Below are 26,085 nucleotides of genomic sequence, written 5' to 3'. Positions count from 1 at the left end.
TCAGATTCCCAAGGCTCTCCACAGAATTCTGCCCAAATCTGTTCGCTAGCGATGTCCAAAACCAGAAAATTAGCCCACCAGTTGCCCAAAAATGTACATTATCTGTGCCCCCTTGAGGAGAAGGAGGGAAGATATTATGCCCCGGTACAAGTACAGGGGCAGGGTACAATCTCGGCACTGGTGGACACTGGATCTCAAGCTACCCTTCTGTCCAGAAGGGCCTTTGATGAACTGAATGCAGGAAGGGGAGAGAATTACCAAATTCCTCTCACCTCTCTTCCTGGACAACTGCAGAACTTTGATGGGAAGGAAATTCCCATTGAGGGGACTGCAGACTTGGACATTAAGATCGGGCGACACAAGTTGAAACACCCGGTCATAGTTGTGACCCCAGAGGGCACCCCTTGTTTACTAGGGAATGACCTCCTGAGAAGGTTGTCACCCCTAATTGATTGCGTAAGCAAGGTCCTCTGGACCCAGACTAGCCGACCAATAAAATTAAAACAGAGTGTTAGTTTAAACGGCACCTGCCACATGGTTGAACAAAAATCTGACCAAGTACAATTTCACTTACAGAACAACCAGATTCCAGACGTGACAGTAATAGCAGTAGGACAACAGACTGGTGATGGGGGGTCCTCTCTATTTCTGAAAATCAACCTTCCTTCCAGTCTAAAGTGGTATTCCACGCTGGAAGGAAACACTCTGAAATTCTATACCAATCCACAATCTGAAACTCCCACTCCTATAGTCCAGAAAGATGTGAAATCAGCTCAGAGCCTGGCTGATATTCAGCAAATTGGAGAGCAGTTGTTCATCCCTGTTCAGTTAAATGATGGGAAGGACTCTGTTCTCGCTCGAGTGTGTGTGAACAACGGTAAGAGCTTCATCAGCGAAGCCATGTTCCGCCAACTCCCAAAAGATCCAGCCATTCCCACCTTCAAACTGATAGACAAATGGGAAATGGACCTGGAAGCACCTAATTCCAAACATCTCCTGCCAAGCAGGTGTATGCTCAAAATCTCCATTGGCAACAAGAGCATAGTCCACAATTGTTGGGTCGTGCGAGACGTCCCTGCCGCCTTTTACTTAGGCAGTGACATTCTCAATCGCTTTGCCATTAGTTTGGACCTAATAAACTTCAAAGCTTGGTCCCGATTAGCGGATAATCCCATGGGCTTTGATGATCCAGAAAAAGCATTTAGGTCAGCTCAATTGCTACCTTATGCAGTTGAAATTCAGATCAAAGAGGAAGTCACCATCCCAGAAAGGACCCGACAATTCTCCCTGGAAGTGAAAGTTAAAAGAGGACAATATTTTCAAAACCCTGATGCTTACATACATCTAAATGCTTCTTTCCAACAGCAAGGGTTGGGGGTAAACCCAACTCCATTAGTCAACATAGAACATGACACCATTCTAATAGAGGTGGATAACCGCGACTTAAAGAGTATTACTCTAGCCGCAGGCACCATTATTGGAATGGCGGTTGATGACCGACATTTCTCCATTGATCTTGTAAATGAACTGTTAGGACCAATCCCCAAGGACTGTGTTGACAGTGACAGTGAGGACAATACAACACCAGACAGGATTTTCACCCGGCATGGGGGGAACTTCCTGGTGTACACTTCCTGCCCCTATGGTAAGGAAGATGTGACGTGTGACTTCAGGAGGGATGAGGTGATTTTCCAGGTACATGAGGGCTGCCTTTCCCACCTGAAGCCTCCGGTCCAAATCAGCACTCTGACCAGGGACTTCTCCACCCAGCTGGAGGAGGCCGTGGAAATAGCCAAACCAGAAGTCTTTCCAGGCTTCAGGCAGATGGTGGAAGAGAGAGTCAACCTAGCTGATGCCTGTGTGACTCTGGAACAAAAGCAAAAGTTGAAACAAGTTTTCTTGGATTTCCAAGATCTCTTTGCGGTAGACTCATATGACTGTGGTCGCACCGACATCCACACCACAACAATCCCCACGGACCCTGGCATGACTCCTGTGTTTGTGAAGCAATATCGCTTGCCTCTCGCATCAATGGAGTCCCTTACTGAAATAATTAAGAACCTTGAGTCCCGGGGAATAATCCGTCCAGTCCACAGCACCTTCAATAATCTGGTGCTGGGGATATTGAAGCCAAACGGCCAGTGGAGACTCTGCGCCGACCTCAGGGAGCTCAACAAACGGGTCCATACTTCCCGATGGCCTCTGCCCTACATTGACCAAGGGCTGGCCCAGATCCAGGGGTCACAGGTATTCACTGCAATAGACCTGACCAATGGATACTGGACCGTGCCTGTCAGCAGGGAGGACCAATACAAACTGGCTTTTACCTTTGGGGGCCAGCAGTACACATGGACCCGGACTCCCTTCGGATACCTTAACTCCGGTAATGAGTTCAATATTTTCCTACATAAGGCCATGCCCGACCTGGGTGCGAGGGGTAACCTGGCTTATGTAGATGATGTCCTCATTAAAAGTTCATCTGTGGAGGAACACATAGCGGAGATCCGTTATGTTCTGACGCAGTTGAGGGCCGCCGGAGCAAAACGTTCCTTTCAGAAAGCACAGTGGTGTAAAACCCGTGTTAATTTCTTGGGGCATGAGATTACTCCTCAGGGTCTCTGTCCCCAGGAAAAGAAAGTGGAAGCACTTCAGAAACTGAAAGACCCCACAACTCTGCGGGAACTAAGGAGCCTCCTTGGACTGACTAATTACAGCAGAAAGTTCATTGAGGGCTACGCAGAGATCACCAGACCCCTGATTCATCTCCTGAAGGGGGGGGTCAAGTGGGAATGGGGTCCAGAACAAGCCGAGGCAGTAAGACAACTCAAGAGAAGCCTCTCACAAGCGCCTTGCCTAGCTTACCCTGTCCGAAACAAAGAGTTCTTCCTGGAGACAGGGTTCTCTAATACGTGCTTGACGGCAGTATTATACCAAAAGCATGACAAGGTCAATAAAGTAATCTCCTATGCGAGCAAAACTTTATCCTCTGTGGAGGAAAAATTCAACGATTGTGAGAAGGCACTCCTGGCGACGGTGTGGGCATTGAAGAATTACCGCCCGTTTATCCAGGGGGAGCACATCATAGTGGAGACTCCACACCAGCCTCTGCAATATCTCCAAAGTGACAGAATCCGGGCCGGAAATGTGAGTAATTCCCGAATTACTTCCTGGATTCTGTCAATGCAAGGCTTTCTTGTGGAGGTCAGATATGGCCAAAACAAGAAGAGTCCACTCGCGCAAGGTCTGGCTGACTTGCATGATTGTGCCAGAGAAAACTGTCTCGAGGACGAAAGTCTAAAAATCAAGGACAACACGGAGGCATACCTTAATTCCCCACACAAAGTCTTTGAAGAGGACAAGTGTGAGGGAATGCCCACTGTCTATGTGGATGGATGCTCTTACCATGTTGACAACAACGGGGAGAAAGAACTGGTGGCTGGCGTAGGGAATGCATGGGTGAATGAGTCCCCAGAACCCTCCGCTGGATACAAAATTGGTCCCCGAAGTAGTCAGGTGGCAGAATTGATGGCTGTGCATCAGGCCATCCTCACTGCTGTCCAGCATCAACTCCGCGAACTGGTCATAATCACAGATTCGGATTATGTACGGAACGGGTTCGTGGAGCACCTGGTTAATTGGAAAACCAGAGGCATGTTATGCGCTAACAACAAACCCTTGAAACATGGGAAGTTGATCCAAAACATTGATGATCTGGTCACCTCGAATGGGATGACCATCTATTGGAAAAAGATTAAGGGTCATTCCAAAGTAGAGGGACCAGACAAAACTGGAAATGACTTCGCTGATCAGCTGGCCAAAACCGGGGCCATCCAAGGAGATCTAATTGAGATTGAGTCCCTGTTGGGGGAAATCCAGGTCACTGCCATCACTAGGTCCCAGACAAATGCTCACAACGACCTTTCAATTGCACAATGGAGTAAGGAGACCCCTGATGCTGATTTGATTACTGCTCAGAAGGGGGATCCAATTATTGGTAAATTTTACCAGCACCTTGAGGACCCTGAGAACTTTCCCCTGACGGATACCGATTACACCGGGAAAGAGGACCTAAGAGTGTTGATGAAATGTCCAAAAATGTTCCGGATCCAAGACGGTTTGCTGGTAAGGAAATCCAAAGCTGGCCACGATCAGTGGGTGGTTCCTACCTCATTCCGAAGCCTGATGTTAAGTCACGCCCATGATGCGGCCACCGCCGGTCATAGGGGGTTTCACACAACACTGGAAATCTTAAGAGAGGTTGCATACTGGCCACACATGGGCCAGGACCTCAACCAATATTTGAAGGGTTGTCTTGTGTGTGCACAATTTCAACCGACATCCCTCACACACCGGGCGCCTTTACAAAAGAGGGGAATGACACTGCCATGGTCAGATTTACAAATCGACTTTGTAGGCCCCGTGATTCGCTCGGCTAGGGGGAATAAGTACATGTTGACCGTCACATGCTTGTTTACCAAGTGGGTGGAATGTCTCCCAGCCCCAAATTGCAAGGCAGAAACTGCAGCTGCCTTGATGATTAACCACATCTTTTCCCGTTTTGGTCTACCTCAAAGGATTGAGTCAGACAGAGGTAGCCACTTCACCAGTGAAGTAATGACAAAGATGTGGGAGATACTGGGGGTCAAGAGAAAGCTGCATATTGCTTATAGACCAGCGTCTTCTGGGGCAGTAGAGAGATATAACCGGACAATTGTGAGCATATTAAAGAAGTTTGTGGCAGATTCTGGGCCAAGTTGGGATATCCGATTACCTCTGGTCCTAATGGCTATCAGATCTACCCCTTCATCTGCAACCAAAATGTCACCATTTGAGTGATGACTGGGCGCAAGATGGTGCTTCCTCAGCATTTGCTCTACAGGACCCAAGAGCAGACACTGATAAATGCCTCCACTACTCATGAGTATGTGGAGAATTTAAGGAAACACCTCCAACATGCTTTTGCTTATGCTCAGCGGAATCTAGAAAGATCAGCTGATAGCATGAAGACCCACTATGACCTGAAAACTTCCAGGAAGGAATATCAGGTGGGGGACCGGGTCTATCTATACAACTTCCAAAGGAACCAGGCCAAGCAGCGCAAATTTTTGCCTACATGGAAGGGACCCTTTGAGATCATCGACAAGATCTCCCCTGTGGCCTACAAAATCCACATCCCCAAAGGTCCTTTGGCAGCGGGGGAAGACAAGTGGGTCCACATAAACCAGTTGAAATGTTGCCATCCCAGGCACACTCTGCAACAACTGGAGGAATCCTCTGGAATCCTAGCGGGTACTGTCTCAGACTAATTCAGTTCCAACCATAAAACATACCACATCTAGTCTCTAAAATATTGTGATTTGCATGAAACTGTCTCTTAGTTATACTGTTTTTTTTCAAAATAAGAATGTAATGTTTTGTTATGATGAAATGCATATGCTGCCCCACTATCTCAACAGTGGTGGAAAAACGTCTATGAGTAGGTATTGCCGCTTTTGCTTTATCATCCTAGGAGAGATGAAACCATGGAGAATGACCAAGGAGGACGATCCGGAGACCGCGAGCAGAGACGCAACGGGCCCGGGGTACCGCCCAATATTCCCATCAGGACCGGCGAGGAGAACCGATCGATCAGTACCGGATGGAGGAAAAGATGCTGAACTGTGCCATCTATTGGAAGAAGATGAGGAAACATCCCAGGTCTTGCGAGTCCCATTCGTGAAATAGAATGGCCATCGCAAGAGGGGGGCTTGTGGGATGTATTTACCCATGCATCCGAGCCGTACCTCAAAACTGTGCAGAACTGACATGGAAAACATCATGATGGCCAGAGCTTCCCAGAAAATGCACAGGGAAATGCATGAAGAATAGGCTGCCATTCATTTTTGCCGATGTTATGGGCACAGAAGGAAACTGCCTAAAACCACCATTGGACTACCCGCACAGTAGTCTGAAACCATTGGGAATGGCAATGCTGATTGCCAAATGCAACCTAGAATTGTGGGGAATTCATTCTTAAATCCCAAAAATGGGTGCAGTACCAGTACTCACCACTATCCAAAAGCCGGCATTTTAAAACCACACCAGATTTTACTTTTTTGTGTAAAACTGAATGAACCCAAAGCAGGCCAAAGAAAGACTTACTGAGAGGTGGATACAATGTAAAGTGATATTCTGAAGTGACTTGAAGGTTTATAACAAGACTGGCTGAGCTGTGGATTGCAGCAGTTTAAGTTGCACTGGATTTAAAGACACTAAAATCGAAAATGTTTAGATTAAATGAGTGACCTATGTTTGGTGGCACATGCCTTTGTAACTGTTGAAATGTCATAGTTTTGCACTTAGAATCAGCATTCTAGCTGCATGTGTAAAATTGCAAGTTAATTTAAAAAGCAACAAAAAAAAAAACATGACAGTTAGCTGAAAGTCTGGCTTAAGGAACTTGATTTTGCTTGACAGCTACCCCCATCAGGAGTGAAACTTGAGTCACAACTGTGTTCCCAGGCTATCTGCCTTTTGCTGGCAACACTAAGGATATGCCATCTATCTGATAATTGAATTACCTGTGCTCTACAGGAGCTCTGAACAAAGCCTCTCCTGACTCAGGCAAAGGTTTTATTACAGCCGTCGTAAAATGTAGCTTCCTCTTGGCAGAAGCTGGGAGGGGCACTGCCTGTGAGAGCAAGCTGGCTTGGCAGAACTGGATAAACCAGTATTTCTACCTTGTGCTGAGAGGAAACCACACCCCTTTGGAGCCAGAACATAACTTTAAAAAGATGGATCATTCATAGAGCGGACATGTGAAAATTTTATAAATGATACCATAATTCTTGTGATTTTTCTGCCCACAGTTTAAGAGGTTTTTAGAACCGGTGGTATGCTCAGTGGGGTCAGGGGGATTCCAAGAGAGGGGTGTTATATAGGGGTAGTCATCCAGAACGCATGAACTGGACATAAAGATATATCAATAAGGGTTTTCCTTCAGTATTCTAGACTAGGCGTTAACTTAGCTGTAGTGCTGAATTGAATCCTCTTACATCACATTAATCGATGTTGAAAGCATAATATTTTAAGCCTTGATCCTGAGAGAGGTGGAAGGTTGGGCAAAACTTACACGAGATCTTGGGAAATTCCAGTTGGGTTTTCGTAAAATAGTAAGCACCAATCTAAATGCCACTATTTTTTATATATTGCTCCATAGAAGAGTTGGACCACTTCTGTGAGGAATTTGACCATCTGCATGGTGGGCACGGGCTCGCCTTGCCTTTTTTGACATTTTTAAGTAAATGGATGATAGTAGACCTGCCGCAAGAACATTTGCCACAAGCATTTTCCTAGGCTCACACCACAACAAACGCATAGACCCGTGGACTTCGGCATGGACATAGCCTGCAGGTACATTCTGCCCCTGTCATATTTAGTTAGAAGATGATAGGAGAGGAGAACACAATTTCATCTAGAGGAGACATGAACGGCCTGATTAACAGACAAGGGCTCCATTGAAACACCATGCTCCTTTGTTAGCCCTGCCACTGGTGGCAGTAATTAACATACCAACAGAGGGAACTTCAAACAGGCCCCATGGGGCCTGACTGCAGAGGATAACAAAGAAGACAGGAAACGCAATCAACCTTTCATGTGTAACTGTGTGAACTTGAAGTCAGCTCCCACCTCTTGATATCAATGACAGTGAATTGACATGTCTGAGTCTATTGTTGCAGTAGACAACCCCTGCTAGGAGGACCCCATTAATAAGATACAAGAATGTGGAATGCATAAGCCAGAGAATCTGGTCTCTCAGCATCTTCAAGGGGGATCTGCCACTTTAAAAGGGAAACACACAGGGAGAACCATTAACCAGAGTAAGTCTTGGGTCACAGCTGACAAGAAGGTGGGTGGGACATAGTATAAAAGGGGAGTGAGCCCAAAACTCTTTCTGTGGGGAGAATGGTTCAGCCATATTTTTTACGGGACGCCCTTGTTCCTGTAGGATCCCCTTACTTTTTCCTGTTGCAAAGCACTCTGGTTATAAACTCACACATTCAGAATACTGTTGGTAGGGACCCCAGGATTGGTTCAATAAGGTAAACTCAGCCTACACCAATCACTGTGGCCCAGTTAGCCTTAATTGAGGGCCTGAGCCCCTCTTTCAAGAAGATCATCTGAAGACTTCACTTGAAGTAACTCATCCTTGGACACTGGCCGAAGGTACAGTCTGCCTTATAGCTTCCGCCAGTGAAGGAAGGCCAGGAACATCCAAAGAGGGAAGTAAGATCCCTCCCCTTAACTACTCCTCAGGTACAGAGGGAGAAAGAACTCAGAAGACCCTCCAGCCACTTCAGAACCGGTACCCTGCTGGGCTCTGCTCCAAGCTCCCTGGACAGGGAGTGCCAGAAGGTCTCTGAACCCAAAACCAAGGACAAGGCAGCAACACACATCCTAGCCCTTGGGCCAACAACACAAGCCTACTGAAGAGGCGGGGGAAAATGCAATGACAAGTGCCTGCTGCTGTATGCCTCAAAGGACATTCTCGAGCCTGTCAAGTTGCTCGGTCCACAATTGCCTGCAACGCTAACAGCCATCAAGCCTCGAGCTACTGCCATCAAGCCGCAGTCGCTGAAGGAACCCAAAACAATGTGATCAGAGCTTCAGAACCGCCAATCAGCATTGTGCCAATGACTCCTGACTATGAGTCGCGGTGAAGGCCAGCCTGCAACCATTTGCTAAGCTTCACTTGCCGAATTGTCTTGCCGCCTAATACCCACCACTAGCTCCTGTCTCGAACTCTGTCACAGAAGCCTGGAAAGTGTCCTGAAGCTGACTTCACAAGCACCAAGAAAAATGACAGCAAGAGGTACATTGTGGTTCTGTCCCCCTGGTACATCCCAGCAGGCCCCTAGAGACATTTTAAGACCCATTCCCCCTTTTTTCTGAAGCCAATAATCCTTTAAAAAACGACGGTGGTTATGAACCAAACCAACCAGCCTCCTGTCAGTATCCAGAGGGCCGCCCTTTTTCCTTTTTAGAAACTGCCTGTTCTCTGCATTCCTTTACAGGCTGGGTTGCGTTTAGTAGCTTTATTAGTTTGTCTGTCGTGATAATAATAAAGTAGATATTTTTACACATGCTTGACTGGACAGTCCTTGTATCATTGGGTAACAATTGTATGTTTGCTGTTTGGCAAATAAGCAACGATCCACGACCTTTAGAGGAGATAAACCTGCTGTTCCGTCCATGTTACCAAAATTGCACAAGGAGGTTTAAAATTTAAATTGTATGCTTGTTTAAACCAATCTGTTTGGATCTGTTCTGGTGTATTAGAAGTGTGTAGCTGATTGATGCTTTAGAAACCGATATTCACCCCTGTACCACTGGTACCCTGGAATGTGATTTATCACACCTCCTAACGAGTATTTACATAGGTTTTGCTGATTTCTCCTCAGCTTCTGATCTACTTTCTGGGTTACTAAATATCTGGTATACATCTATGCTGAAACCTGCACTCAGGTTCGATTAGACACGAGAGGAAGTATTTCCGGGTAGAACCCAAATACGAAGGGGCTTAGGCAGGGATGCATTCTGGCACCCTGCCTATTCAACATTTACATCTCTGACCTGGGAGAATCTATAGATGGTGTGGCTATGGGTGACCCTCTTCTGCGTGAAACCAGTCTTAACTGATATTGTTATCATGGACCACACTCAATTAGGCTTCAGAGGATGCTATAAGCATGATATGCTTATGCAGTGGACAACCATTTGATTAATAATATGACTAAAACCAAGATCATGCCATTTTCTAAACATAGGGGAATGCTCGTTTACATGTGGAGATTAGAAAACACAGCCATTGAAACTACTAATCATTGTATGTACCTTGTCATACCCTTTGTTAGTAAAGAAAGTAAGGCAATTACTCTGGCTTTTTTTGCAAGCAAAGGTTGAGAACCTTATACCAAGAATGATATAATATGATATATATGATATGACATATATGATATGGCATGATGAAAAGAATAAACAACAAATATGTCAGATTCTGGCTGAGGCCTATTGTGAAATATATTCAAAATGAAGGTGTCCCTAAAGGGATATACGATTGGGAGATCAAGCTCTTGCTTGACTAGGAGGTCATGAATCTGCTGGAAGCTAGGTGATGGCACACTGCCTTACATCTTCTAAACTGTGTACCATTAGTGGTTATTCGTTTTCAGCTGGCACTACTATAACTAAGAAAGCAGATTGATATGGATTTTGCCATTAGTTTCAAGGAAGGTTTTACAACCCCCTCCCTACACCCTTGTAGGCTCTTTGTTTTGTGACACAGGGGAGTTGCTAGGTCTGGAAAAGACCCGGGGCTAAGCTGATGTCAGAACTGTTGGGACTGGGGGCTAGCTAGTCTTTTGGCTGTAGCTCCTGAGATTCTATCCGGGGCTACAACCAAAAGATCAGGGGCTATAGCCCCTTAGCCCCCCCCTAGCAACGCCCCTGTTGTGACATGTGTGCTTTACGGCTAGAAGGTAGGTGTGGCTATGTTACCAAGTGGGTACTGAGGTGTAAGGAGTTACTGGGAAAATTAACTGCTCCACAGAACAACTAATTGAGAATCCTACCTTGGCCAAGCAGAGACTGTGTGAAGCCGATTGGATAGATACCTGTGAAGCACTCCCAACATATAAATAACGCAAGAATCTTGCGCGTAAGCACAAAAGGCGGGACACTATGCTGTCTTATCTAGAGAAATTCCCAAATGCAAATCTACCACATCTGTTCATGAGGTTCCATTTTAAACTGCTCTTAACTGGGGACATAAGATATATTAGAAATAAACACAACTTCCCCAGGCCAAGCTGCTGCGATTTTAAGGTACCCCCTGAGACTGCATTACTTATAACATCTTGCAGTTGAGTGTCCCACTCTGGTGGAGGAGTGTGTCCTATTTTGGGGGAAATATATTTTGAATACATGTAGTATTGATCCAGATTGCTTTTGCGGTCGTTGTTTTGTGGTTAAACCGCGTCCCGTAACTATAAGGATTTTCTAATTCATCGGGTCGGGAAGCTGAGTCTAATTGAATGGTAATTTATGTTTAATTTTAATTAATTTCTCAAATCCCTTGTGCTTGTTGCTCTTTATTGATGATATCATATTCTATGTTTAATGAGAGTTTACTGTGTGTAATTTGTGAAAGTTTTTTTCTTCTTTTAAACCATGACACAATAAATAAAGTGTTCCTTTCCTCAAACATGGATAATGAGGGACTGCAATTATTGTCTTTGCTTTCTACAGAACGGATGATGCTAACGGCTTGTTCCTTGGCATTCAACCAACATATTTGCACTTTTGGATAGGTTTCCAAATTCAGTCACTCACCGGTTCAGGTTAGACTTCAGGGACGACATTAACCTGAATTGCAAGCCTTGAATTGGCTGTGAGTGCGTAAAAGAGTCAAGACTCTTCAATCATCAATCATGTCACGAAATGGGATACGATGAAGGTAAAGGCTATATTTAATAAATAAAATTATTGTGTGTTCCAACTCTGATCGCATATGGAAGCCTAAATAGCCTGAAGTTGTTTCCTGCACAGTGTGTTCCTTCTACCTTTCCCACAGACGCTGCTGCAGCTTGTGTGCCCATGTGGCCCTGTTGGGATGTAAATTGCTGTGGCCGTTTTGTTTTACATCATGGGGGTCCTCATCGCAGTTTCTTCAGGCACCGGATTGCCTCACCATCACTGCCCACTGCGAATGATCTGATTGGCTCACTTTCCCATACAAAAGCCAATTGAGAACTGGCAGGCAAGAGAACCAGTCCGCCAAAGGCCATGACCTAAGGCCCCTTTTTGGCCCTGTTCGGCTCTGGAGAGAGCATCTCTCCCTGCAGCTACTCTGCAGCTACTCGCAGGGACGTCATTTAGGGATCGCCAGAGGTTGCAACTGCGACCTCTGAGGTCTCCCCTGTGACCTCTGTGGTCACCCTTGTGACCTCTAGTAAAAAAAGAAAGAAACGTTTTTTTTAGCTTTTTTGTTCTTTTGTAATGTAAGCTCATGGGCTCTGGCCAGCACCATGTTGCTCTTTAGTTCTGGAGTGGCTGGCTTTCTTGTTAAAGCCCCATAAAAAAGAAAAGGAGTGACACAAGTCTAACACTTTCAGCACTGACCCTAAATAAGAAAGATTAGGAATACCAAATAATGTGTCTTTCTGGAATTCTATACAATAATTGCTAGACTCAATAAAGGTTTAATTCAGGCACACTTCAGGGGGTGAGTCACTGATTTAGCCTGTTCTTAAACGCCTCAACTCAGTCTTTCATCCTTCTGAGGTCGATAAATGAGTACCAACACAGGTTGGGTGATATTGGGTGTATATTTTTTCTATGTAAAGCGCTTAAGCGTAAGTGCTATATAATAACACATCATTATCATTTGGTCATGGACCTCTGATTGCATTCACAGTAATTTGGTAATATGGGCCTATATACAATGATCTTAACAATACATATGGCGATCCATTCTTGTATGAAATGTACATCACATTATAGCGATATTGTAACCATATTTGTGTAGTGTACAATGCTATGTGATAGCACTTCCTGTTTTGTCAACGGGTGAAAGGTCGCGTTCCATCGCATCCCGCGATATCACTTTGGGGTGGGGTCAAATGACATCACTTCCTGTGATGTCACAGGGGTCAAAGGTCGTGTGATGTCACTTCCACTACCCCTGGAATGTTGGTGAAATGACGTCCCTGGCTACTCGGCAACACTCTCAATGGTTTTTGTACTGATTTTGTGATCCCCACGCTCTGTGCACGATCAGCTCTTGATTTCAATTGCCCTGGTAAGCAATTATGGATCTCTCTGGTCCACCCACCTTTCTTGGGCACTATATCTGCGCAAATTACTGGCTGTTCCTTTCCCTACATGCCTAATCTGCAACCTCTATCTCTCTGCACCAACATTACCATGCATCTTGATGTGCATCATACTGCTCTCGTAATTCCCTACTCCTATGTAAAAAAAATAAAAAAATTAAAATACATGACTTTTAGGCTCTGGTTTGCTTCCAGCTGCGCATCCACCACAATTTTGTGATGATTTCTAGTGCTTTTGGCTAAACTCGAATGTAGGTGTGCTTTCAACTGTGCATCCACCACCATTTTGTATTGGCTTTCTAGTGCTTTTAGCTGAAATTTAATTTTGGTGTGCTTCCAACTGTGCATCCACCACCATGTTCTACTGCTTTCTAGTGCTTTTGGCTAAAATTCCATTTAGATTTGCTTCCAACTCTGCATCCACCACCATTTTGCACTGCTTTCTACTGCTTTTAGCTCAAATTTAATTTTGGTGTGCTTCCAACTGTGCATCCACCACCATGTTCTACTGCTTTCTAGTGCTTTTGGCTAAAATTAAATTTAGATTATCTTCCAACTGTGCATCCATCACCATTTTGTACTGCTTTCTAGTGCTTTTGGCTAAAATCGAATTTAGGTGTGCTTCCAACTGTCCATCCTCCACCAAACTGTACTTCTTTTAAGTGCTTTGGGCTAAAATCGAATTCAGGTGTGCTACCAATTGTTAATGATCTGTATATCTGGGCATTTCCAGCGTGCTCATTGATCTGTCTGCTTGGCCGCCTGGTGTGACACTACTGTTGTATAGTGCTTGGCTACATTCTGGCTATCACCCCCATCTCCTCCTCTTGTTTCTGCTCCCATGGTGCTTTCCATCTCCCCTAACTTTTCTAACTGCTTCTCCATCTCCTATCCTCCCGCTCTCACAAAGTATGGAAGGAAGAAACAAAAAAAGGCACTCCTAAGTTCCAACCCAGGTCTGCCCATCGCAGACATCTACATCAATGTTTCCTCTAGAGAGACCATCATTGCCATTCTCTTTGCTGTTCCTTCTTCTAACCTAAGGACCCCCCATATGGTCTCTGTCCTCCCCTCTTTCTCCTCCTCACCCATTACTGACGGGCCCAGATGGAAAGTGCTCTTGGCTGACTTTGCATCTTCCAAATACACCATTAATGTCTATCATAATGGCACTATCATGGCCCGGGGCTCTCAGTACATCCTTTGCCATCTTGACAGGCATCTTCCTTCTCTCTTCATTTTCCCTCCCTCTCCTTCCACCCCTCCTTCCCTCATCCCCTCTCTCCCCTTCCAACCCAGTAGTGGCACCCTACCCCTGTGTCCCTTCACAAATGTTTTAAAGGGGTAAACCAGCTTCACTTAGCTATCCTCAATTCTCGCTCTGCTATTAACCAATCCTCTGACATCTGTTACCTCCTTGAAGACCTTGTCTTTGACGTCCTTGCTCTCACTGAGACCTGATTCAAGGTCAGCTCTGTCACTGCTTTTGACACTCTTCTCCCTAGGGTTGCAATATTCTGTCCAAACCCAGGCTCTCTTGGACTGGTGGTGGAGTGGCCCTGATCTTCCCTGAATGGATTCTTGCCTCCATCATCCCCACTCAAATTCACTCATCCTTTGAAAGCCTAGTATGCATGCTGTCGGTCTCACCTACCTTCCCTCTTACTCTCACTACCATCTACAAACCCCTGCACCATCCTCCCTCTTCCTCTCAGAATGGGCCGACCTGTCTTCCTCTCTTCTTGCCTCCTCCCCCAAACCTATCTTCCTTGGGGACTACAACATCCATCTCGACTCTCCAGATGGGGTCACTGTTCTCTTCCGCGACCTTTGCAACACTCTTTCCCTCTCTATCCTTCCCTCTTGCCGAACCCACTCTGCCAGACACACCTTGGATGCTCTCATCTAAACAGACATCCCTCTCTCTAACCCTCTCACTACCCTTCTCCCCTGGTCTTACCACTCTTTCCTCTCTTCCCACCTTGACCTTCCCTGACCCCTGACTCCTCCGCCTGCACTGCCAGTCTCCTTTTCTGTCATTCGATCAATGAAGCATGTGTCCATCGCTGCATTTGCCTCTTCCTTCATCCCTCCTCCACCTCCTTTATTAGACTCTCCTTCTGACTCTGTTCTAGCTAAACTCCATCTCTATATCTCTAACACCCTGGACATCCTCGCCCCCATCATGAGGATCCCCATGAAACCTGTCTCTAAATGTAACTCTTGGTATGACTACAATCTGGCCACTTTGAAATGCAAGTGCAAAGCTGCAGGGCAGAAATGGTAGGCATCTAGCTTATCCTCTGACAAACTGGCCTGATGCCTACTCCAAAGCCAATACTGTCTCTCCATCTGTTCCAAGAAGAGGGATCATGTCCAAGCCTGTATCCCTGGAGCAACCAGTAACACAGCTGAATTCTTTAAAATCTGCAAGGAACTTGCCAATCTCCTGCTTTCCCCACCCCTCTCAGGCTTTCTACTCTGCACTGGCCACCCACTTTTCCTCCAAAACTCAGGACATCCTGTCTTCTCTGTCATCTGCACCCCCCCACATTCATTCTCTCACCTTCCCTGGCCCCCTTCCCCCATACTCTTCTCTTCCTCCCCAATTGCTACAGATGAGATCCCTAGAGTCGTCAGCTCTATGAAAGTCTCCTCTAAACAGGTGCTCCCCTGCTCCTCCACAACCATCATGGATAACATTGCCTATCTTGCTCAAGCCTTGGCTGTCCTTTGCAACCACTCATTTGCCACTGGCTCCTTCCCTCAACCCCTCAAGCACTCTCTTGTGCACCCTCTCCTAAAAAAGCTGTCTGCTGACCCTTCTTGCCCAGCCAGCTATCGCCCTATCTCTATCACGCCTTTCTTGGACAAACTCATGGAGAAGCTGGTCATCACACAACTGACCCTCCACACCGAAATGGCTGGCTGCCTCCACGACCACCAGTCTGGATTTAGGGCTGCCAGAGGCATGGAAACTGCTCTCCTGAACACCCTTGAAGACCTACTTTCCAACCCGGATTCCAACACTCCCTTTGTTCTGCTCCTCCTGAATATCTCTTCCGCTTTTGACACAGTCAACCACTCCATCCTCATAAACCATCTCCATGATACCCTAGGCATCACGGACTAGCCACTGGTGTAGCTGTCATCCTTCCTTTCAAACAGACCTTCCCAATTGCAAATGGGCACATTTCTCACCTACAACTCACTCTATACCTGTGGCATCCCCCAGGGCTCTCCCCTATCGCCTTTGCTCTTCAACATCTACCCAGCCCCTGTGGCCCACCTGATCTCCACTTCCTCCCCTCATTTTCAGTGTTACACAGATGGCACACAGCTCTCTTTCAAACTTCCCACCTCTATCTCTTCCTCTCCTCCTCCCTCGTACCTGACTGCCTTACTGCTATTCGGGCATGGTGCTCTGCCAATGATCTCTGCCTTAATGCCACTAAAACAGAGATCCTTCTCATTGGGACGCCTACTCCTTGCTTCCACCACTCTTTCTGGCCAGACTCCATGGGTCCTCTCCCCTCACCTACTTATGAGGCAAAAACCTTGGGATCTTCTTTGACTCCTCTCTCTCTTTCTCTCCACACATCACAAGCCTTGGCAAGAAGACCAATTTTCAGTTGCACCTCGTCATCGGCATTCTCCCTTTGCTCACCTTCCCCCACAAGCTCAACATCTCCAGAGCCCTGGTTTTTGATAGGCTTGAATACTGCAACAGCCACTTCCTCAACCTGCCCCCTTTCCACCCTTTGCCCTCATCAACTAAGCCAGAATAGGACTGCAAGATTTATCCTTGGACTCAAGCCCAGGGACCACATCTCTCCAGCCACAAAATCTCTCCACTGGCTCCCAGTGATCCCAAGGATCAAAGTCAAGACCCTTTGTATCATCCACAAGGCTGTCTGAGGCCTGGGACCTCTTTACATCCAGCTCTGCCTCCCTAAGTACCTCCCGACCAGAGTCCTTCGGTATTCTGGCTTCAACCCTCTGCAGGTCAAACGCTTCTCCAAGCAGAGAGTAGGAGGTAGATCCCTTTCCTCAGCTGGCTCCTCCCTCAGGACGGACTCCCTCCCCCCTCAGACTTGAGTAGGATCTTCTTAAATTCTGGAAACTTCTCAAGACTTTAATTTTCTCCTCCTCCTTCCCTACCCCCTCCTTGCTTACTCTCCCTCTCAGACTGTGGCCTGGTCCCTTCAGAACATACAGGGACCAGACCCCCCCTCTCCTAGTCCCCCAGCATCCTTTGCACTTGCCCTCAGACTCCCTTCCCTGGACTAACCCAACTGGTCCTCCCTGTCCACCGCACTCATCTTCCCTCCTCCCTTACCCCCAGTATGTGCCGCCTTTGGCCACCCAGCACTTCTTGGTGCCTCCTTGGGGGTACCACACACCTGCACTTCTCCCTCTGCCCTCTCCCCCTGCACTTACCAGTTTATCATGCAAGTGCATGGTGGGATTGTCGCAAGGCTAATAGAGCCGTTTTTGTTGTTCTACTTTTTTGATTCCATGCCCCCCCCCATCTTGTCTTTTGGTGCCTGGAACACCTCTGAATATGCGCCATACAAAATGCCCAATAAACACTCTGCCTTCAATAGGATTTACATAACCTTTAATCCCACCTACTGTCAGCCATCAAGTGTGACTTGACGACTTCTGCAGGCAAATATTTCAGTAATATTGTCCCCCAACTTTGTAACCCCATTCCACTGTCTCTGAACACTATAGGCAATTAAAAATAAGTGAAAAACCTTTGTATTCAGCTCCTACTTTTTCATAATTATCCCACCAAACATAATTTGTCCAAATGTTCCTTCAAATAGCTCATCAAGCAAACTATGCCAAGCATCACTGTCAAGGTTCACCCACGCGTAGATAGAACGCTCTAGAAACTAAGAACATGCGATATCAGACGAATGGACAGAAATCAGAAAGTTGTGTGAGATTAGCATCCATTTGATTTACTTGAAAAAAGAGCAGATGAATATTTTAGGAACGAGGGATCGGTGGGTCGCCTGAGCATGTTGGGTTCCTTAGTGTCTGATCTTACTGAAGAATGGGGACTAGTAATAAACAAATAGAGATTAGGCAAATATAATGTATTCATCATAAAATACTTGCACATTCAAATAATAAAATGCAAGCGTTTACTTTTCTTCTGCAGGGAAAATATATCAGAACATGAGCATTAATTAGGCTGTACAAGAAGGTGGAGAGAAAGCATGCTCCTTTGGCCTGGAAAAATCAAAGTAAAAATGGGATACAGAAAATGAAACTTATACTAGCCGCTGGGCTGGGAAGTAAAACAGAAGATAGTTTGGAAGCGCTGAAAGGCTATTATCAAGCTTTGCATCATGAATATTTGCTTACAATAGCTGATTTCATGATGAAAGACTCTAGGAGGATTAAAATTACCAGTCTCATCATCAAAAGAGCCATTAATGTAGGACTCTCCAACTCCAGATGTTAGGACAGGTATTAAATCCAAAAAGAAATGAGAATGTGGCAGTCTGTCAGGGTTACATTAGACGTTCATAAGTAGCTTTTACTTTGATTGGTAAGGTATAAAGAAATATCATTGTTTTGAGGTTAGATAGTCAGTAAGCACTTTGACTGTGAAAGCAAACCTTGAAAACCTTCATTACAGTTTCTAACAAGTTGGGAAACAACACAAAATGTACAAAACCATAGAGACGCACTTCATTGCCCAGTGCTGGCACCAGGGTCTTTGTATGATTCTTGCATCTAGATTCATTAATTACACAAAATTATATAGATCTATCAAATGTCCCTTCGACATGTGTCAGAAGTCCATTCAATCATGTTTTTCTTGGAATTGTCGGACTTGTAGTTTTCTAAATTTAAAATGGGAAAGAAAACTCCCAAGTCCTAGAATTCAGAGGTAATAAAAGGACAGGTTGGTCTTTTCATGCATGTCATGGGTAGACTTGAGTGTTCAAAGTTATCTGAAGTCTGTTTCTTACATGGCAGCAACAGTGTATCCTAAAATGTCAATTTTCCATGTGTTGCACTTCATAATGATTTACACAATTGACATGGCAATTATGGGCAAAGCAATGTGTGATTGAGCATTTAAAAGGTTTACTGGATACTCTGGGTTAAGTGGCACATTTAGGGTACTGAAATCATTTTACGAGAATGCACATATATAGTTGTAATTACAGGAGGTCTGTCTCTTACTTTTCAGTTGCAAAGACATGCATGTCAATATCGTGCTTACATTCTGTGTTGTTGATAGAAACGTTGGTCCAGAAAGAAAGAAAATGTTTGAAAATTCCCACATTTGCATATAAGGAATGAAGAGCCAATGGTTCCTTATACGTAAAATATTATATGATTTGTTCAACGAGAACCATATATTATTGTGAGAGAGCAAACTTATTTTGGGAGGATTCTGAAGATTTGTCATGTTTGGGGTAGCGACTAGAAAGTCAGAACGTATAAATTGGTTTCTTGGATCGAGTTCTTCTTTAGAAAAATCCAGTCAAAAACATAGGAAATATTTGACAATAGAAATAACAAAAGAAGGTAGTCATAGTTGTCAGAATAAGTTAATGAACATTTAAAAAACAGTGTTCTTGGAGAGTGGGAAAATCTCCCCTCTGCATTGATTGGCAGAATCGATATAAATAATGATATAATGATATAATATGATTGTTTGATTCAACTTACAGTTTGACAATATTGCAGTCAATATAATGAGATCTACGTTTGCCAATTTTCCGGCGAGTAGTTCAAAGTTCCCTTGGGGCTCTAGGGAGTCAGTGAAGAAAGGGGGGGGGCGGGATTTGAGGGGGGGTGTCCATTACCAGATTTTTAAATGTTTCAAAGAGCAATCCGGCTGAAATGGAAGCACAGGTTTCAGACCCAGGTGGACAGGGAAAAAGAGCATTCTATAATATCCTCCCTCTGAGAAAGAGTATATGCACAGATTTGGAAATCCATGTTTTTTTTCTCAAACAAATTAGATGAAACATACTTAAGAGCTGGTGTCAAGCACCGCAGGGCTCACATAGGATTAGAGATGTCAGTGTCAGATGCAAGTGTCAGAGTAAATAGATGCGGTGTCACTCATCACTAATAAGGTCAGTAGAACATTTCCTGGATGACAATGATAAACGACACTGGAAACAGCGCTTGGCTGTGTGAAAAATCAAGTCATGTATTTATTACAAGTAAATATATGTGGGTGTTGTTCGGAGCCGAATGTGAAAATACTATTGTCAAACAAAATATGTAAAAGGAGAATCATGCCTTCACAAAGAGGATATCACCCATGCAACACACAGTGCATGCATGGAGCAACAAGGGACGGAAAGGCCCTCAGAGGGAGATTCACATTTCAGGCCCCTTAACAGCTTGATTTCTGGGAGGGACCTGGCAATGGCCCTGTGTTATTAATGGTCTGAATCCGAGTTGCCTACTTCAGGAGCTTCTAATTCGCTTGTGGCTGAGAAGCAAAAGACACAATTATATGCTTGTTGGTGAATACATAACTTTTCCCACTGGAGGAGGCACTCTTATTGTTGTTTTCAAGCTTAGTGGGACATTTCAGGTACATTTAAAAAATCCTTCCTTCTCTGAGTTTTTCTAATTTTGGGCAGTGTTGCTTATAAAGCTAATGCCTCATACTGTTTAGCGCAGGCGTGCAATCTGCAGCTCTCCAGATATTTTGGACTACAACTTCCTAGATCCTTCAACATTCATGTTGCTGGCAAAGGATAATGGGAGTTGTATTGCAAAACACCTGGAGAGCCAAAGGTTGCGGATCCCTGATGCAAAGAGCGTGGTTATGCATATGACACGCAAGATAATGGGCCAGATCAATTGAGAGACGTCTGCAAGAGGAAATTATTCCAGAAGAGGCGCTAATTTAAAAAAAAAATGATTATCATTATCATAGCTCAGTACCTTTTCATATTACATGGACCGTGGTGCCTTATTTTCAAAATCAAGTGGTAAGCCCGCCGGCATAAGTGCAAAACTGGCTGTGGCTGTGGGTGTCCCGGGATCTGTTTGCCGCTTGCCCTGCTGAATGTAGTTGCCGCGCCCCACCAACACAGAAGAGAGAAGGGGATAAAACCCCTACCACGGCACCCTAGCGGCGTAAGCCCACCAGCATAAGGGCGACGCTGTCTGTGGCAGTCGGTGTCCCAGGATCTGTTTGCCACTCGCCCTTCTGATTGTGGCTGCCACACCCAGCAACACTGAGAAGAGGAAGAAGAGGGGATTAAACCCCTACCACAGCACACGCTGTCTGTGGCTGTCCCAGGATCTGTTTGCTGCTCGCCCTGCTGATTGTGGCTGCCTGGCACACCAACACTGAGGAGAAGAAGAGGAGGGAATAAAACCCCTACCACAGCACCTTGCAGCGTAAGCCCCCCGGCATAAGGGCAACGCTGTCTGTGGCTGTCCGTGGAGTGCCTGTGAGGGCCACGTGCTTATGATATCGCCTGTTAAACTGTTGGCTAAAACCGAAGATACGAAAAAACGCTCCGAAAATGTAGCCCCATACTGAAGCCCATAGACGTTCAAACACTTAGGCAGAGATATTGGAGAAAACCCCAGGACCCCTTGGGCACATATGAAATAGCCCCTTTGAGGGCCAGGAAGGGGGCAAGAATTACGTATTAACCACCGCCCATCAAGGGGAAGAATGTGTACAAGTAATAGAGCTACATAGTAAGTCAGTGGAATATCCTCCAGAGCACTGTAGCTTCTCCTGCGAAAGAGACCCCTACAGCCCCTCAGTTTGGAGGGGGCAGGACAGAGGCTAACGTGACCAGGGTGAATGATATTATCAGGGATTGTTTTGTTAAGGTGCCCACCACCAATCAGTACTTGGTCCTGGGGAAGGAACTGTCTAAAGGAGGAAATTATGTTATCCCCAGTCCCATTGGTTTCCCTGTGAAACAAAATAAAGGGACCCGTTCCATGGCCCAGAGACCATGTGGACATAACAGTGAGCGCATATGTGTGGATACGGGAGCACAGACTGAAGGGGCTGAAACCACCACCAATCGTGCATTGGGGAGGTTGATGGGTTCTATGGACGCACTGGGTAAATCCTCAGCTTTGCTGGATCTTTTATGCGGCAGGGTAGAAAAGATCATTAAGAGCCACGTGGACCGGGTTGCCGCAGACTTAGTGTCCATCAAGGCCAGGCTGATCCCAGTACCTGGAGCGGACAGGAATCCAGTGAGTGCCCAAATGCTAATCCCGGTTAAACCCAGTGAAAACCTGCTAGCCCAAAATGTGAAAACCGACCCACAATTTAGGGGACGAACATAGCCACCAGAGTGGTTTGACCAGGGGGCTAGGTGTGAGGGTGGTAAGTCCCGTCCCTGTGGTTGGTACGATGAACACCATTAGTAGAGCCCTGAAAAGTGGGATGGGATGACAGGGTGGCCAAGTGGAGGGGGCATGGGATGAGCTATATGAGGCATGGGACATTCCAGCCTTGGTTCCGCCACCTAGGAGGAGAGCCCATCCATCGGCACTTAGTTGTGTCATGACTTTACTGGGATTGGGGCTCAGGGCCTCTAACATTTGCTTTCCTAAGGATCAACCACTGAAGCTGACATTTGTAGGGCATGGGGGTTCCTCATATATAGATTTATCTTTGTATCAATGGAGCTATGGGCTGCGATACAAGGTTTTTAAGTCTTGAGTATAGAAGGGAGTGACCACAAGTCGCTATTCATAAAGTTAAACGGTTGGGGTGGCACCCCCAGAGATCGCATAAATAGCCCCCCTAATAACAGTGTATCCATTTGCATACAAGGCTCAACAAAACAACAAATAAAATGGGCAGATTTGGACTTAACTCAAGTGAGGCCCCAAATCTGCAATGCTATTTTGCCACTAATAAGACAGTGCTCCCGGGTAGACATGGGAGAGAAAGAGATTTTGCGCACATTCCATAGAGTCATTGAGACTATCCAACCCTTTGTCATGAAACCCAGCAAGACTATAAAAAGTATGCTACGAAAACCTGCCCTTGGTATGACAAGGATTGTAGAATTGCTAAGAGTGCCATTTTAAAACCCCTAAAAAGTAAACAACCCATTGATAAACTAAAGCTTAGATTGCTTAGGTTAACATTTAAAACCTTGATGAATACCAAGAAAGAGGCACTTGTCTAGCAAAAATTAGAAGATTTACAAGAGGTGGGTTTGTCTGGCGATTCACAGACTTTCTAGAGGTTGGTGAGTGGTTTGGAGGATGGATGTGACAGAGGGGTGGTCTCTGAAATAAGTCCTAACTCCTTCACTAAACATTACTGTGAGCTGTACAGCATGAATGAACACTTAGGAGAACAAGCAAAGCCCCAAGTGCGCCAGGATGGGAGGAATATCAGCAGGCCTATTCACCGGGCCCAAAACTTATCCCAACACATTTATTTAAAGACAAGATAATGGTCTAGGGGCCCATGATATGGCTCCTTTATAATGCATGCTTCAGACAAAACAGGGTCCCGCCCTCCTGACGAACGGCCATCATAATCCTGATTTATAAGAAGGGAGGGAGGGAGGACCCATTTAACTTTAGGCCCATCTCACTATTGGACAGGATAGGGAAAGTCTTTGCAAAAGCAATATGCGTTCATCCCCAGGTATGGGTTTCACAAAATGAGATCATTGACCACCTTAAAGCTGGATTCCAATCTGGAATCAGCAGGATAGACCCAGACATTCCACTTACATGTCATAATGCAGAAGTACATGGCCCTGAAAAAGATGAAGGTATATTTTGCCTTTGTCGACCTCAGGACTGCGTTTGTCTCCATGTCGAGACCAGCTCTATGGAAAATCTTGGTAAAGAGGGGATTTCTGCCTGCCCTCTTACATGTAATCATACAGTTATACTGTGGTAACACTGCCTCTGTTCGGTGGAGAATGAGTGGGGAACTAACGGACCCATTCGCATCAGGAGGAGTAAGGCAGGGTTGCATGCTTGCCCCTGTCCTTTTCTTATTGTACATTGATGAGGTGGTAAGGCATGTTAGAAGGAAATGTCTGGACCCCACCAGATTGTGTTTGACGGGCTGCCAACTGCTGCTTTCTGCTGACAATGCAGTCATATTAGCCACATCACCAAAAGGCCTCAGGACCACTCTCGAGGCCTTTGTGGAAAAATGCTCTGAGCTGTATCTGGATATCAACATGGCAAAAACAAAGGTTTTGGTCTATCGCCCGAAGTTCAGTAAATTTGCCATTAAGAACAATGTCCTTCTTCCTGCATATGAGCAGGTCAATGCTTGTGCCTCCGAAATTGTATTTTACCCAATTATTGTAAATTAAGCCTCCAAGGCCCCTTGTGTGCCTGCATCTCCCCGGTTTTCCACTTCCTGAATCCCCTCCACCTCCTGCCTCCCATCCTGCTTACCGCCCTGATTTGCTGATATCTTGTGTTAATAACTCCCACCCCGCCCACCGCCCTGATTCGCTGATATCTAGTGTTCATTGAATCTAGAGACCCACAGTAGGCCGTTGTCCTCCTTCTTCCTGCATACGAGCAGGTGAGTGCTTGTGCCCCTGAAATCGCATTTTACCAATCATTGTAAATTAAGCCTCCCAGGCCCCTCGTGTGCCCGCATCTCTCTATGTTTTCCACTTCCTGAATCCTGTAAGGATATATATAGGGTTTTCTGAATCCTGTAAGGATATATATAGGGTTTTATTGCCATGCAGCTGAGAAATACAGCCAGGCCCAGTTTGAAACTACAGGCATTACTTCAGTAACAGCCAGTAACAGCCAGCAAGCAAGTTTTCAGAATACTTAGTAAAAAATAAAAAAAACATTTTAGCATGGTGTGCTGCCAGTTAAAATAAGGAGGTTCACAATTTTATATCGGATGTTTGGAATTGTATGGAAACTGCATTAGAATACATAACTGATTAACCTTGCACTAACATTACTAAAGTACTAATTTCAACTTCTCTAACATTATAATGCAGTCCTCTTTGCACAATGAAATACAGTCCATGTTTTGGTTGCACTGTTTTCATTTATTTTCCATGAGGAAATGCACACTAGCGTTTTATTCAGTTTGTGGAGAACATAAATAAGTAAAATGCAGGAAGGTAAATCAAACAGTTGCTTTGAAAATGAAGTCTTCATTGTATTGAAAAACGAAGGCTGGCACAGGGCACATGTATTTTATTCTGATTGGTAGGGATTGCAGGTGGATAAGCCATGTCAATAGAGGGCTGAATCAGAGTTTTCCTAAGAAATGAAGTGAAGGGAGGTGGCAGTTCGTGCCGGGACCAGGAGACGGACGGTGCCATATCTGTTGAACTCCAAGTGGGTTGAGCGCTGGCTACGAGCATAATCAGCTGGCAGCTCCCCACACATACGAGGGGGTTTGGCACTGAGCCTAGGTCTACGAAGACAGCAAGGTCATGCAGGGTCTTCAGATTTCACTGGCCTTTGTAAGATTGGTGGCAAGTGAGGAAAAAAAATATATAGTATGATGTACGTGTGTTGCTAGAATTTATTGGCAGTGCAGAGAGGTTAAAAAAAAACTCTGTTTATTTTTCTCTCTATGTTCAAGGTGTGAGAACATAAATTTGTGTTTGCAAATTACCTGCTTGTTTCTGTTGTTCTTTTATCTTGCAGGTGATGCTATAAATATCATGTGGTAAGATGTTTTGGTGGTGAGATGTTTTGCGATTTGTAATTGTCATGTAATACAAAGTACAGATTAAAAAAAATTGAGACTTTGGTGTCATTTATGCATCTGTGAATCATTTATGTATGTGAAGCATTGAGGTGATGTTTATATCAGTGCAGTACTGCATTTACCAATTTACCATTATAGTTAAAATAGCAAACAAGAGAAAGTCAGTAGTAAATATCTACAAGGTAGGAAGGTGTGTGTATGCAAAATGTAATGAGTGATTGCTTCCTTGCATGCTGAAGGCAAGGGGTGCCTAATCTGGCACTTAGATTACTGCATGTACATAAGCCAGTAATACCAGCCACAAACTATAGGTGGCAATCTGAATAAACTCATTGGGTTCTCTGAAGTGTCCTAAGTCTGGGGCTCTCTACAGGCGACTAGAAGACATTCTAATAGAAAGGAAAGATTTGTTTATGATGGGGTTTTAGTATAAAAATATATATGCTCACTACTATACCACAGGAATAAGATCATTTTTAAAATACCACAAAACAAGAT

The sequence above is a fragment of the Ambystoma mexicanum genome, chromosome 7p (genome assembly GCF_040938575.1).
Source record: "Ambystoma mexicanum isolate Mex_15411 chromosome 7p, UKY_AmexF1_1, whole genome shotgun sequence".
NCBI lineage: Eukaryota > Metazoa > Chordata > Amphibia > Caudata > Ambystomatidae > Ambystoma > Ambystoma mexicanum.
This window is presented reverse-complemented; position numbering follows the sequence as displayed.